The sequence below is a fragment of the Bubalus kerabau genome, chromosome 5 (genome assembly GCF_029407905.1).
Source record: "Bubalus kerabau isolate K-KA32 ecotype Philippines breed swamp buffalo chromosome 5, PCC_UOA_SB_1v2, whole genome shotgun sequence".
NCBI classification, from domain to species: domain Eukaryota; kingdom Metazoa; phylum Chordata; class Mammalia; order Artiodactyla; family Bovidae; genus Bubalus; species Bubalus kerabau.
This window is the reverse complement of record NC_073628.1, coordinates 114,071,461-114,086,449: the sequence shown is the minus strand read 5'-3', so window position 1 is coordinate 114,086,449 and position 14,989 is coordinate 114,071,461. Positions and strand designations below refer to the sequence as shown.

Genomic DNA, 14,989 nt, shown 5'->3' with positions numbered 1-14,989 from the left:
AGGCTTCCTTTCTTTATCTGAATAGGGATAATCATAGCACCCCAAAAGTTTATCCTGAGGACTACATGACATAATGCAGGCAAAGTTCTTACACGGTGCTAGAACATGCCGTGTGCTCAGGGAATGTCATCTGTGATCTACGATTAAGGTGATGACTCTTAAGGCTGGAAGGTACCTTAGAGATCATCTACCACCATCAACTACCATTTCTTCCAGCTGAGCCGAGGCTCTCAGGCAGCTGTTCGCAGTCTCTCAGCAAGCTGGTGACAGCAGCTTCTGCTAGAAGGCAGGTCTCCTGACTCCCAACCCAGCACGCTTTCTCCTGCAGTTACAAGCCCTAGACCTTCCACCCTTTTCTGCTGATGGCAGTGGGTGGTGGTGACATACCAGTTAGGATTACACAGTCATTCATTCAATCACTATTTATTGAGAAGAATGTAAAGTCTAAAAATAAAATAAAATAAAAAAAAAAAAAAGAATATATGGATCCTGTATTCAGCAATCCTATTGTGTCACTGGGGGAATAAATTATGCAACAGTAACTAAAATTCAGAGCAATATAATAGGTGGGCTTCCTGGTGGCTCAGTGGTAAAGAATCCACCTGCCAATTCAGGAGACATGGGTTCGGTCCCTGGGTCAGGAAGATCCCCTGGAGAAAGGAATGGCCACCCATTCCAATATTCTTGCCTGGGAAATCCCATGGACAGAGGAACCTGCTACAGTCTACTGGGTCACAAAAGAGTCGGACTTAATAAGTAAACAACAACAGAACAATATATGAAAGTACCTTGGAAGGCAGAGAATACAGGCTACACAGAGCTGAAGGCTAAGGTAATACTCAGTGAAAACTTATTGGGCCCCTGTAACATGCTAGGCACGATGGAACATATAACTTTAAGAACAGGAACTGTCTCTGATTTATCTTTGCATACTCAGCAGCAAGTAGCATGGTGCAAGCAAGTGGTAGATAGACAAGAAATGTCTGTAGGGGGAATGAGTAACCTGAGTGCTCTATCTTCTATCATTAGTTTAGGATCATCATGAGGACTAGCTGGCAGGACCACCATTTCTGCTGCTTCTTCCTCTTCTGCTTGTTCTGTCCACAGCAGGACAGCAACTCTCGGAAGTTAGCCCTGTGGTGGTTGCCATAATTGCTCTGCCTTAGGAAGGACTCCACTCATAGGTGTCTGACTTCTCCTGGGGGACCATTCTCTCCTTTCCATCAAAGCCCTTCCCATGAGGTGTCCTGCACCCCATGCCCACAGCACTCTGCGCCATGCTGATCTGATCAGTGGTTGCATTCCGTGGTGTTATTGCCTAGCTTGGCTTCTTTGTCAGCAAGTGAGCTGAGAGGTGTGTTCTGATTTCTAGTGGGTTATGCTACTTTGGCTGGAGGGATTAAGAGGACGAGTGTGGGTAGATTTATTCCTCAAATAATCCTCCCCAGACACCTTCGTTGGCTGTCTTTGTGGAACAAATGGATGTTGTCAGCATTATTGATTTGCCCTTTCCCCCTCTCCTGGTGGGCAGCATCTGCGTCCTCATCCCTCCTTTCTCTCGGGAGCAGTGAGACACTTTAGAGCCATTTCTAGGAAACCTCTGCCCTTCCCTTCAGCATTTTGGATAAGGAAAAACATTTTGACATGAGTACAAAATAATGGAGTTGTGATACCCCAGACACTGCTTGTGTGGCACACTGGAGTCCATGGAAAACAATTTGGTGGACATAATTTTAATGTGGGCTTTTATTTCTGATGGAAGTTCCTTCTCTGCTGGGTTGAGATTTTCAGTGATTTGTAGATGGTATACAAAGGAGAACATTCTGATTTTTTGCTCGCTCTGCAGTAAGGGAAGGACGAGGGCTCAGAGAACCTTCTTCTAGTCTAGTAGTTAGATTGCTGCTGTCAGTGGCATTGTGTGTTCCTCATGTAGAGGGTGGCCAAAGGAAGCGGGCTCAGAAGTGTTAGGCTTGGGTTGCATAATCAATTTAAAAATGTCATATTTATTTGTTTTTTTCTTATGAAATTATGGAAGACTCTTGAGAGTCCCTTGGACAGCAAGGAGATCCAACCAGTCCATCCTAAAGGAAATCAGTCCTGAACATACATTGGAAGGACTGATGCTGAAGCTCCAATACTTTGGCCACCTGATGCAAAGAACTGACTTGTTGGCAAAGACCCTGATGCTGGGAAAGATTGAAGGCGGGAGGAGAAGGCAGGAGGAGAAGGGGATGACAGAGGATAAGATGGTTGGATGGCATCACCAACTCGATGGACATGAGTTTGAGCAAGCTCCGGGAGTTGATGATGCACAGGAAAGTCTGGTGTGCTGCAGTCCATGGGGTCATAAAGAGTCACACACGACTGAGCAACTGAACTGAGATTAGAGAAAAATCAGAAAATGACATAAACAAGATCAAGAAAGAATTATTAAAACATCATAGTGCTAACAGCTTACAGATACATATCTTTTATGACGTAGCATAGCCACTTCTCAGCGTCAGAGTACAGAAATGGCATAACTCCTTCTTTCTATTGAAATAAAAATCGGGGCTGCTTTATGTGAACTGAAGTTAATTATAAAAATATCTTGTATTTGTATCTTTTATTGAAATTATAAAATATACTTGTTTATCATCTTATTTAGTCTTATAATGACCCTTTGATTCAGGTTGTTTTCATCCTTTTTATCGGAGAAGGCAATGGCACCCCACTCCAGTCCTGTTGCCTGGAAAATGCTGTGGATGGAGGAGCCTGGTAGGCTGCAGTCCTTGGGGTCGCTAGGAGTTGGACATGACTGAGTGACTTCACTTTCACTTTTCACTTTCATGCATTGGAGAAGGAAATGGCAACCCACTCCAGTATTCTTGCCTGGAGAATCCCAGGAATGGGGGAGCCTGGTGGGCTGCTGTCTATGGGGTCACACAGGGTCAGACATAACTGAAGTGACTTAGCAGTAGCAGCATCCTTGTTATAATAACCTCCCCACCCCAAGACTCAGAAAGATATAGTGACCTTCTCCAATTAATTTTTAAAAAAATCTGGCCACACCATGCAGCATGTGGAATCTTAGTTCCCCAACTAGGAGTTGAGCCCACGCCTCCTGCATTGAAAGCATAGAGTCTTAACCAGTGGACCACCAGGAAAGTTGTGACTTCCTCCAATTAAATAGCAGGTAAATGGTAGATCTGGGTTTTGAACTGAAGTTAATTTCAGAATTAAAGTTCAATCTATGAGATTCTAGAGACCTCATTATTTTATAGAGCCCTGTGTATCAGTCAGTGATTGGTACAATAATGCTGTGTAACAAACCACCTTAAAGCTCAGTGGCTCTCAACAGATTACGTATGCTGTCACTTACACGTCTGCAGATTAACTGTGGCTAGCAGATTTAGCTTGGCTTTGCCTAGGAGGCTCTGCTTTCGGCTTTAGGTTGGCTGTATTTGACTTAATCCTGTGTCTTGTGTTCACATCTGTTGCATGTTGTGTTTATTCTGAAGACCAAATAGAAGAAGAGGCTCTTCTCATGGCAGATCAGCAGAATACAAGATCTAGGATGAACCACATAAGCACATTGAAAGTCCTTGTTCCTACCATGCCTGGCCATAGTTCTTTGGCTAAAAGAAGTCACAAGGCCAAGCCCATGCAATGAGGAAGGTAATAACACCCACAGTAGGAGGGGAAGGGAAGTGAATAAGATAAGCCATCACAATTGGGCCTCTTATTCATTGTTCTCTGGTATGCAAAATATACTTATCCCCATCCCAACGCTCTTAGATTACTCCCCCTCTCTACACCAGGTTTGACATCTAAGATCTTGCAGTTATAGCAAATCCTGATGTGGCTCCTATTGACTGAGACATTTATGAAATAAAGAGACAAGTTATTTGCTTTCCAACCATGTTAACAGGAACAGAATAAATTCAATAAGCACTCCCATTTGAAAAAGGTAAGAATGGCAGGCGCATTGTAGTCACTATTGTTGTTCACTTGCTAAGTCATGTCCGACTCTTTGCAACCCTATGGACTGCAGCACGCCAGGCTTCCCTGTCCTTGGCTATCTTCCAGCGTTTGTTCAGATTCATTGTCCATTGAGTCAGTGATGCCATCCAACCATCTCATCCTCTGTTGCCCCCTTCTCCTTCTGCCCTCAATCTTTCCCAGCATCAGGCCTTTTTCAATGTGTTGGCTCTTCACATCAGATGGCTAAAGTATTGGACCTTCAGCATCAGTCCTCCCAATGAGTATTCAGGGTTGATTTCCTTTAGGATTGATTGGTTTGATCTCTTTGCTGTCCAAGGTACCCTCAAAGAGTCTTCTCCATCACCATGATTTGAAAGCATCAATTCTTTGGTGCTCAGCCTTCTTTATGGTCCAACTCTGTCACTGAGACACAGCAATTCTGAAACCCTGCTATACAAATTAGCCAGAGTTCCTTATTGTGTAGGTATAGAATGTTCTTTTATTATACTAGGCTGGGCGGTTGACAACTGTAAAGCCCAAGATAATAACTATTTTAGGTTTTGCAGGCCAGATAGTATCTGTTGCAACTTCTTAACTTGATGTTGTAGTAAAAAGCAGCATAGAAAATATTTAAATGCGTGGGTGTGGCTGTGTTTCAATAAAACTCTATTTACTAAAGCAAGTAACAGGCAGGGTTTGACCTGTGGGCTCATGATTCACTGACTCCTGGATTAGGTCCTAGTTCTGTTCCCTGGAAGTGACTTACCAATCACTTGTTCTCCAATTCTTTTGGGCGCTAACATTCAGGGGTCTTTCTTTATTCCATCATCTCCCATGCCTATTCACTTCTGAAGAGACCTTTAGAGAATACACATTTCTTTCTGTATCAGCAAATTTTTCAGCCTGCTTTCTTTTGATTTTTTTGATGTGGACCATTGAATCTTTTATAACAATGCTTCCATATAAGTTTTTGTTTTCTGGCTGTGAGTCAGGTGGGGTCTTAGCTCCCTGACCGGGGATGGAACACATGCCCCCTGCATTGGAAAGTGAAGTCATAATCACTAGACCGCCCAAGAAGTCCCTCAGCCTGCTTTCTGCTTGTAGAAATTTGGGGACAGGACATCTTTTGGCATCTCAAACAGTTAGTCCCAAGTTGAGAATATTTTACCAATACAGATGTCTCAAAAGTTTTGTGTCTCCTATGTCTGATTTTAGTCAATTCCATGTTCAGTTCAGTTCAGTCGCTCAGTTGTGTCCGACTCTTTGCGACCCCATGAATCGCAGCACTCCAGGCCTCCCTGTCCATCACCAACTCCCGGAGTTCACTCAAACTCATGTCCATCGAGTTGGTGATGCCATCCAGCCATCTCATCCTCTGTTGTCCCCTTCTCCTCCTGCTCCCAATCCCTCCCATGTTAGTTACACCTATAACATTAATAAATTCTGAGAAGTGCCTCTCTCTTGAGACTAATTTTAGGTATCTTGGGTTTATTAAGTGTCCATGGGATTATGCTTTCTGTCTTTCTAGGAGCACTTTGTTCAGCTGAAAGGAACTGATAATCACCAATGCAGTCCTTTCAAAAGTTGTGACAAAGGATGTGAGAACTGCACCCTTGATATAGTCTTTGTCCTGAGGCTGATAAGATGCTAAGGTGAAAAACAGTTTTAAACCCCTGGAAATTCTGGGCGTTCTATATTCTTTCTCAGTTTTGTTGGCCAGCTGCTCAGTTTCTTTTTAAACTCAAGTTTGTCTTGCAAAACCTTATCCAGCTGGTAACCAAATTATACTATCAACGTTCTGCCCTGACACTTTCTTACTCAGTGCTTCAAATTCATTAGGCACATTTTCTATCTTCCAAGTTATCCCAGATGAGTTTTGCCAAGGGCTTCATCACTATAACATGGGATGGCATGTTTCTAGCTCTCCATAACGGTTTCCTCATCATCTGCTGCCTAATCACCAAACTATGGTCACGTATTTTAGACTTTCACGATGGCAGGACTGCACTTCTGCTCAATATTTGTGTTGCCTAACTATTGTGACAATAATACTGCATTGTAAACTACCCCCAAATGCATTACTTACAGTAATAAGCACTTACGCTCACAGCCACCTGTGTCCTGGGTGATTGTTATTCAACTGATCTCAGCTGACTTAAACTAATGAACCTGTCTTAGGCTGTGTATTGACTGATGTTGGCTCCAGGCTAGGTTTTGGGCTCAGATGTTTCTTACTATTTCGGACTAGACTGTAAAGGGGCAGCAGCAGCTTGGGGATAAGCTCTTTTTATAGTGTTATCACTGAGTGCTAGCCCAGTCGAACTACACATGGAAAGCTTCTTCTTGCATCATACCCACCAACATTCCACTGGACAAAGCAAATGACATGACCAAACCTAACATCAGTGGAACAGGGAAGCATATTCTGTCTACAGTGGGAAGGGGAAGGAATGACTTTTTAGATGATTTCATTCAAGTGATCACCCTAGGATTTACTTTCAAGATATTGGTGTCAGAAAGAGAAAAGAAATGGATATTTATCAAATGTCTTACTCAAGATTTTCAATTTATTCCTCACCATAGCTCTATGACCTAGTTCTGACAAATGGGATGCAAATGATGTGTGAACTTTTGGATTGTGGCCTTGAAAGAACGGGTATGCTCTCCTGTTGCTCCTTTCTAACTCCTGATGGCTGGGATTTATTTTTTTTTTTTAATTTTATTTTATTTTTAAACTTTACATAACTGTATTAGTTTTGCCAAATATCAAAATGAATCCGCCACAGGTATACATGTGTTCCCCATCCTGAACCCTCCTCCCTCCTCCCTCCCCATTCCATCCCTCTGAGTCGTCCCAGTGCACCAGCCCCAAGCATCCAGTATCGTACATCGAACCTGGACTGGCAACTCATTTCATACGATGGCTAGGATTTAAAGAGCGTCTAAGGTCCCAAATGAAAGCCACGCATTGTTGATGGCAGGCTGCTTTCCCAGTTCTGGACTATTATGTGAATGAGAACCTTTTCTCTTGTTTAAGTCACATTAAAAAAGAAATCTTTGTTACAGTAGCTTCGCTGCTGCTGTTTAGTTACTAATATGTGTATGACTCTTCGCAACCCCATGAATGAAAGCACGTCAGGCTTCTATCCTTCACTATCTCCCAGAGTTTGCTCAAACTCATGTCCATTCAGTTGGTGATGCCATCTAACCATCTCATCCTGTCACCCCCTTCTCATGTCCTCAATCTTTCCCAGCATCAGGGTCTTTTCCACTGAGTCATTTCTTCGAATCAGGTGGCCAAGTATTGGAGCTTCAGCAGCAGCATCAGTGCTTCCAATGAACATTCAGGGTTGATTTCCTTTAGGACTGACTGGTTTGATCTCCTTGCTGTCCAAGGGACTCTCGAGTCTTCTCCAGCACCATGATTCATAAGCATCAATTCTTCAGTGTTCAGCCTTCTTTGTAGTTCAACTCTCACATCCATACATGACTACTGGAAAAAAACATAGCTTTGACTACATGGACCTTTGTTGGCAAAGTGATGTCTTTGCTTTTTAATACTCTGTCAAGGTAGGTCATAGTTTTTCTTCCAAGGAGCAAGCATCTTTTAATTTCATGGCTGCAGTCACTGTCTGCAGTGATTTTAGAGCCCAAGAAAATAAAATCTGTCACTGCTTCCACTTCCCCCCACCTATTTGCCATGAAGTAATAGGACTGGATGCCACAAACTGTACAAAATACTTTTAGATTGTTACACCATAGGGGAAAAACTATCTTGTTTAAACCACTGCATTTTCTCTGTTAAAGGAACATAGTTGGTTTCTTAAAGAATAGAGATTGTTATACTACCCTTCATGGTGGTTGAAGGGATTAAGTGAGATAATGTGAATAAATCCAAGAACCTAGTAGACTTGATGCTTTTGAACTGTGGTGTTGGAGAAGACTCTTGAGAGTCCCTTGGACTGCAAGGAGATCCAACCAGTCCATTCTAAAGGAGATCAGCCCTGGGATTTCTTTGGAGGGAATGATGCTAAAGCTGAAACTCCAGTACTTTGGCCACCTCATGCGAAGAGTTGACTCATTAGAAAAGACTCTGATGCTGTGAGGGATTGGGGGCAGGAGGAGAAGGGGACGACAGAGGATGAGATGGCTGGATGGCATCACTGACTCGATGGACGTGAGTCTGAGTGAACTCTGGGAGTTGGTGATGGACAGGGAGGCCTGGCGTGCTGCGATTCATGGGGTCGCAAAGAATTGGACATGACTGAGCAACTGAACTGAGTAGTAACATACTAGACACATATGTAATTGATATAAATATAAACAACTAATATATAGAATACAATTAATATAATAATTGTTATAATAATTATAATAACTACTGATCAAGTTCTAGACAAAGTCAGTGAAGATTATCAGCTCTAAGAAACTGTCAGTTCTAGTTCACAGGGAACCCCCCTCTTCTTCTGTCTCCACCACCTTCCCTGTAGTAGTTGCCTCTATCATCTCTTCAACTGTGGTCCACTTAGACTTCAACTAGTTTGTCTATAAGTAGTCCTGAGCATAGTGAAGAGTTGGAAGTATTCAAGTGGGAGAACTCAGGCCTTGAGTGAGATATGCCAAGTGCAGTTGGGATATTTCATTGGTTTTCAAAATAAAATAGCAGAAGTGCTGTGTATTTTTTCCCTTCAAACCACCGAGTCTAGATTTTTAAATTATAGCTCAATCCCTGCCAGATCCCTCTCAAATGCATACAGGTAGTTCAAGGAAAATTCATCACCATTTCTGGAAAAACAGCCTTACATTTAATAGTCTATGGACAGAAGATCAATAATAGTCTCTATGCATAAGTAGAATAATATATTTTCATTATATATTCAAGGTTTATGGAGAGGTGTTATGAGACTGACAAAAAGAGTGGCTCTCATGCCTCAAAGAAAATCTGTCCTTTGTTCCTTAAGTAAGCATTTATTGAGCATTTTCACAAGCCTGGTGCTTCGTTGGGGATATAGAAATGAACGAGATGTATTTTCTACCCGCAAAGAGCTCGCTATCTTGTAGTTGCAAGAAGGCAATAGATGTCATGCTTAAGAGCATGGACTCTGGAGCTGGTCTAGTTGGGTTCAGTCTCTGGTTCTAGTCTTCGTGGCCTTATGACCTTGGAGTTCATGTAAGTGCTTTGGGCCTCACTAGCTCCTGTCATTGTGTTAGTCACTCAGTCGTGTCCAACTCTTTGAGACCCCAAGGACTATAGCCCACCAGGCTCCTCTGGCCATGGAATTCTCCAGGCAAGAATACTGGAGTGGGTTGCCACTTCCTCCTCCAAGGGGACTTCCTGACCCAGGGATCGAACCTGAGTTTCTTGTGTCTCCTTCACTGTCAGGCAGATTCTTTACCACTGTGCCACCTGGGAAGCCCTTTAAACATTAAGTCAGTTAATACAGGTAAGGCACTTAGAATACTGCCTGGCACATACTAAGGTGGCACATTCTATATTGGCCAGTATTATCCACTGGACTGTAAGCTCTGTGAGGGCAGGGATCTTATCTGATTTTCTCACTGCTGTGTATGTAGCAGCTAGCCTAGAGACTGGAGGGGGATTCCAACCTCTGGATGGCGCAGTGGTAAAGAATCTGCCTGCCAATGCAGGAGCCACGGGAGAGGTGGCTCTGGGTCACCTGGGTCAGGAAAACCCCCTGGAGGAGGAAGTGGCAATCCACTCTAGTATTCTTGCTGGGAAAGTCCCGTGGGCAGAGGAGCCTGGTGGGCTATAGTCCATGGGGTCATAAAGAGTCAGACAAGACTGAGTACACACACACACTAGGGCCTGGAACCAGTAAGCATTCAGTAAAAATTTGTTGATTGATGAGGTGGCACTAGTGGTAAAGAACCCGCCTGGCAATGCAGGAGACACAGGAGATGTTGGTTCTGTCCCTGGGTCAGAAAGATCCCCTGGAGGAGGGCATGGCAAACTACTCCAGTATTCTTGCCTGGAGAATCCCGTGGACAGAGGAGCCTGGTGGGTAGCAGTCCTTGGGGTCGCAGAGAGTGGGACATGACTGAAGCAACTTGGTACACACACATGCTATGAATGAACTGAAGAAAAGGAAAACCACTAAACCATTCAGGTATGACCTAAATAAAATCCCTAATGACTATACAGTGGAAGTGACAAATAGACTCAAGGGATTAGATCTGATAGACAGAGTGCCTAAGGAACTATGGGCGGAGGCTTGTGACGTTGTACAGGAGGCAGGGATTAAGACCATCTCCAAGAAAACGAACTGTAAAAAGGCAAAATGGTTGTCTGAGGAGGCCTTACAAACAGCTCTGAAAAGAAGAGAAGAGAAAGGCAAAGAAGAAAAGGAAAGATACACCCATTTGAATGCAGAGTTCCAAAGAATGGCAAGGAGGGACGAGAAAGCTTTCATCAGTGATTAATGCAAAGAAATAGAGGAAAACAATATAATGGGAAAGACTAGAGATCTCTTCAAGAAAATTAGAGATACCAAGGGAACATTTCATGCAAAGATGGTCTCGATAAAGGACAGAAATGATATGGACCTAACAGAAGCAGAAGATATTAAGAAGAGATGGCAAGAATACACAGAAGAACTGTACAAAAAAGATCTTCATGACCCGGACAATCACAGTGGTGTGATCACTGACCTAGAGCCAGACATTCTGGAATGTGAAGTCAAGTGGGCCTTAGAAAGCATCACTATGAACAAAGCTAGTGGAGGTGATGGAATTCCAGTTGAGCTATTTCAAATCCTATAAGATGATGCTGTGAAATTGCTACACTCAATATGCCAGCAAATTTGGAATACTCAGCAGTGGCCACAGGACTGGAAAAGGTCAGTTTTCATTCCAATTCCAAAGAAAGGAAATGCCAAAGAATGTTAAAACTTCATCTCACATGCTAGCAAAGTAATGCTCAAAATTCTCCAAGCCAGGCTTCAACAATACGTGAACCATAAACTTCCAGATGTTCAAGCTGGTTTTAGAAAAGGCAGAGGAACCAGAGATCAAATTGCCAACATCTGTTGGGTCATCAAAAAAGCAAGAGAATTCCAGAAAAACATCCACTTCTCCTTTATTGACTATGTCAAAGCCTTTGACTGTGTGGATCACAACATACTGTGGAAAATTCTGAAAGATATGGGAATACCAGACCACCTGATGTGCCTCCTGAGATATCTGTATGCAGGTCAGGAAGCAACAGTTAGAACTGGACATGGAACAACAGACTGGTTCCAAATAGGAAAAGGAGTACATCAAGGCTGTGTATTGTCACCCTGCTCATTTAAGTTATATGCAGGGTACATCATGAGAAATGCTGGGCTGGATGAAGCACGAGCTGGAATCAAGATTACTGGGAGAAATATCAATGACCTCAGATATGCAGACGACACTACCCTTATGGCAGAAAGCAAAGAAGAACTAAAGAGCCTCTTGATGAAAGTGAAAGAGGAGAGTGAAAAAGTTGGCTTGAAACTCAACATTCAGAAAACTAAGATCATGGCATCCGGTCCCATCACTTCATGGGAAATAGATGGGGAAACAGTGGAAATAGTGGCAGACTTCATTTTTTTGGGCTCCAAAATCACTGCAGATGGTTACTGCAGCCATGAAATTAAAATACACTTACTCCTTAGAAGAAAAGTTATGACTGCCTAGAGAGCTTATTTAAAAGCAGAGACATTACTTTTCCAACAAAGGTCTGTCTGGTCAAAGCTATGTTTTTTTCTAGTGGTCACATATGGATGTGAAAGTTGGACTATAAAGAAAGCTGAATGCCGAAGAATTGATTCTTTTGAAGTGGTATTGGAGAAGACTCTTAAGAGTCTGTTGGACAGCAAGGAGATCCAACCAGTCCATCCTAAAGGGAATCAGTCCTGAATATTCATTGGAAGGACTGATAGTGAAGCTGAAACTGCAATACTTTGGCCACCTGATGCGAAGAACTGACTCATTGGATAAGACCCTGATGCTGGGAAAGATTGAAGGCAGGAGGAGAAGGGGATGACAGAGGATGATGAGATGGTTGGATGGCATCACTGACTCAATGGACATGAGTTTGAGTAAACTCTGGGAATTGGTGATGGACAGGGAGTCCTGGCATGCTGCAGTCCATGGGGTCACAAAGAGTCAGACATGACTGAGAGACTGAACTAACTAACTAATGTGATGAATGATACAATGAATAGATAACTGAATGTATTGGCATTCAAGCTTTCTGTTGCTGCAGATCCTCCACACTTCAAAATGTTTCACTGAGTACTTACTATGCTCTGCTGCTGCTAAGTCGCTTCAGTCATGTCCGACCCTGTGCGACCCCATAGACGGCAGCCCACCAGGCTCCCTCGTTCCTGGGATTCTCCAGGCAAGAACACTGGAGTGGGTTGCCATTACCTTCTCCAATGCATGAAAGTGAAAAGTGAAAGTGAAGTCGCTCAGTCGTGTCCGACTCTTAGCGACCTCATGGACTGCAGCCTACCAGGCTCCTCTGTCCATGGGATTTTCCAGGCAAGAGTACTGGAGTGGGGTGCCTTTGTCTTCTCTGTACTATGCTCTGACTCCTTGTTAATTGATTTCATTTAGCTATCTATAAGTTTCATGAGTTATGTATCATCAACACAATTCACAGATGTGGAAGCCAAGGCTCAGAGAGAGAAAAGGACTGGCCTGAGTTCACCCAGATGCTAATGGGCACATTCAGGATTTGAACAGAGCACATTGCTGCTCAACTGCTGGTGCTTTTGAACCCCTGCCCTCTCCTGCCTCCTGACGTTCTGTAAATGGCAAGTTGATGGCATCTGTACTCTCACATGCACTGACCCGTGTTTCCTTATGCAGGTGCCCATCTATAGTATGCAAAGGGAACTGAGCACATTGGGAAAGGGATCTTGGCTGCCACGTGCTCTTCACATGGTTTACCAGCTGAGAAGAGGAGAGTGAGCTTTGGCTCTGAATGGTGAAGGACTCGTTGCCGTGGCGGATCCTGTCCTCCTTAATGTTTAGGAGATAGAAGATGCAGTTGAACTTGGAACTGATGTGTCTGTCCCAGTCATTATTTACCCAGGACACCGCTTTATCACAGGAGCTCCTAAGTGTCTGACAACGAGGAAGGCATCTCATTAGTGCCTGGGAAGTTATGGGGTGGGCAGATGGCTGTTTTCTTCTTTTTCTGGACAGAAACACAAATGTCTCAGAGAATGGAGTGGAAGCTTAAATTCTGGGGACTTCGATAGCCAAGGCAGACCAGTCCCTCTCTCTGTCCCTTTCTTTACCTTTTGTTAATCGTAAAACAAAATGCTTTCTAGCCTCTTGCTGTCAAGTTGGTATTTACAGGCAGTGCAGTCCTAACAGGTCAAGGGAGAGCAGCAGTTCCTAGATGTACCCTGATACACATTCTTGACGTAGCAGCTGTCCGAAGCCCTGTGTGACTAGATGAGTTGGGGGAGGTGAACTCCAGGTAACCTGGTACCTTTCATCATTTGCAGGGTTGTCTGTACATAACAAGATATCATATAGTGTCAGCAAACTCTAGTCAGTTAAATCTAGGTCTTTCATCTTCAGGAACCAATGTCTGGAAGAACTGTGATTTGATTGTTTAATAATATCCTCACGTCCGATGGAAAACAATGATGACAATAATAGCAACCATGATGATAACGACAGATAACATTTACTGAGCGCTTCTGTGTGCCCACACTGAGCTAAGTGCTTGGCATGCACTATCTAATTTAGTCATCAGGACAATCTTAGGAGTGTTTAGTGTAACAAAAATTACGCACCTGGTATCTGCTCTTCATTGTTTTAGGCATTTGGGATAGATCAGTGAGCCAAACAGCAGGGACGTATAAACAACAGATGAAGCAATTGAGTTATATGGTATGCTAGAAGGTGATGAGTGTTATGCAAAAAAAAAAAAAAAAAAAAAAGAGAAAAAAAAAGGCATAGAAGAGATGAGGGTATTTGGAGTATGCAGAGGGACAGTTGGCCATTTTAAATAGGGTGGTGGTGGATGATGTTGGATGGAAGACTTGGCAGATATGAAGGAATGAGTGCTGCAGAGAACTGGAGGAGAGGGGAACCAGCAAAGGCCAGGGGTGAGAGCATGCTGGGTACTTAAATTTTTTAATATTTCATCTTTATTTTTAAATTAATTTTTATTGGAGTATAGTTGCTTTACAATGTCATCTTTCTACTGTATAGCTGTTATACTGTATAACAGCTATAGTTATACACATATCTGCTCTTTTCTGGATTTTTTTCCCGTTATGGTCACCACAGAGCATTGAGTAGAGTTCCCTGTGCTATACAGTAGGTTCTTATTAGTTATCTATTTTATGTCAATCGCAGTCTCCCAGTTCATCACTCTCCTCTCCTCCTTGGTATCCATATGTCTGTTCTCTATGTTTTGCTTTACAAATAAGATCATCTTTACCATTTTCTTAGATTCCACATATATCACACTGGGTACTTTTGAGAGCAGGGGGAAGAGGTGTGGCTCAGTGTGGAGTGAATTGGAGGAGGGGAGAAGGAGATGACACCAGAGAGTTAATGGAAGGTGCAGATAGGGTAGGAATATAATGAGGCGCCCTCAGAGGGTTCTGAGCAAAAGAATATGATCTGATGTACTCCGGTTGCTGTGGTAGGTGATTATCACTCCTGTTCTATAGCTGAGGAAACCGGGGTTTAGATGGCTCACCTGTCCAGGGTGACAGAGCTGATAAGTGCAAGAGCAGGACAGACTTCCAAGTCTACCTGATTGCAGATGCCATGCCTCTAAGCACTACACTCTATTTTCTGTATTATATGATCAATGCTAATTTCCCCACAAATAGATGATTTCCATTTGTTCTTCATAAGTCTTCCCTCTTCTGCCCCTGCCCCCTCTGCTCCTTGCCCAGCCAAGCTGGGATGTGGTGGTGATTTTTGTTCAGTCTTGTAAAAACCTTTCACTTCTTGCTATCGATGCATTCTCACTTGTGGTTTTTTATATGCTGATTGATTTCAT

The 14,989-nt window shown here is 43.1% G+C and overlaps 1 long non-coding RNA gene across 1 annotated transcript; it reads left to right on the top strand.

Annotated features, from left to right (window-relative positions):
• The first annotated feature begins 3,517 nt into the window (after positions 1–3,517).
• On the top strand, positions 3,518–13,010 carry LOC129653265 (uncharacterized). Its single transcript, XR_008715029.1, has 2 exons — positions 3,518–3,657; positions 12,823–13,010. It is a non-coding gene; the product is annotated as an uncharacterized LOC129653265 (long non-coding RNA).
• Positions 13,011–14,989: the final 1,979 nt, after the last annotated feature.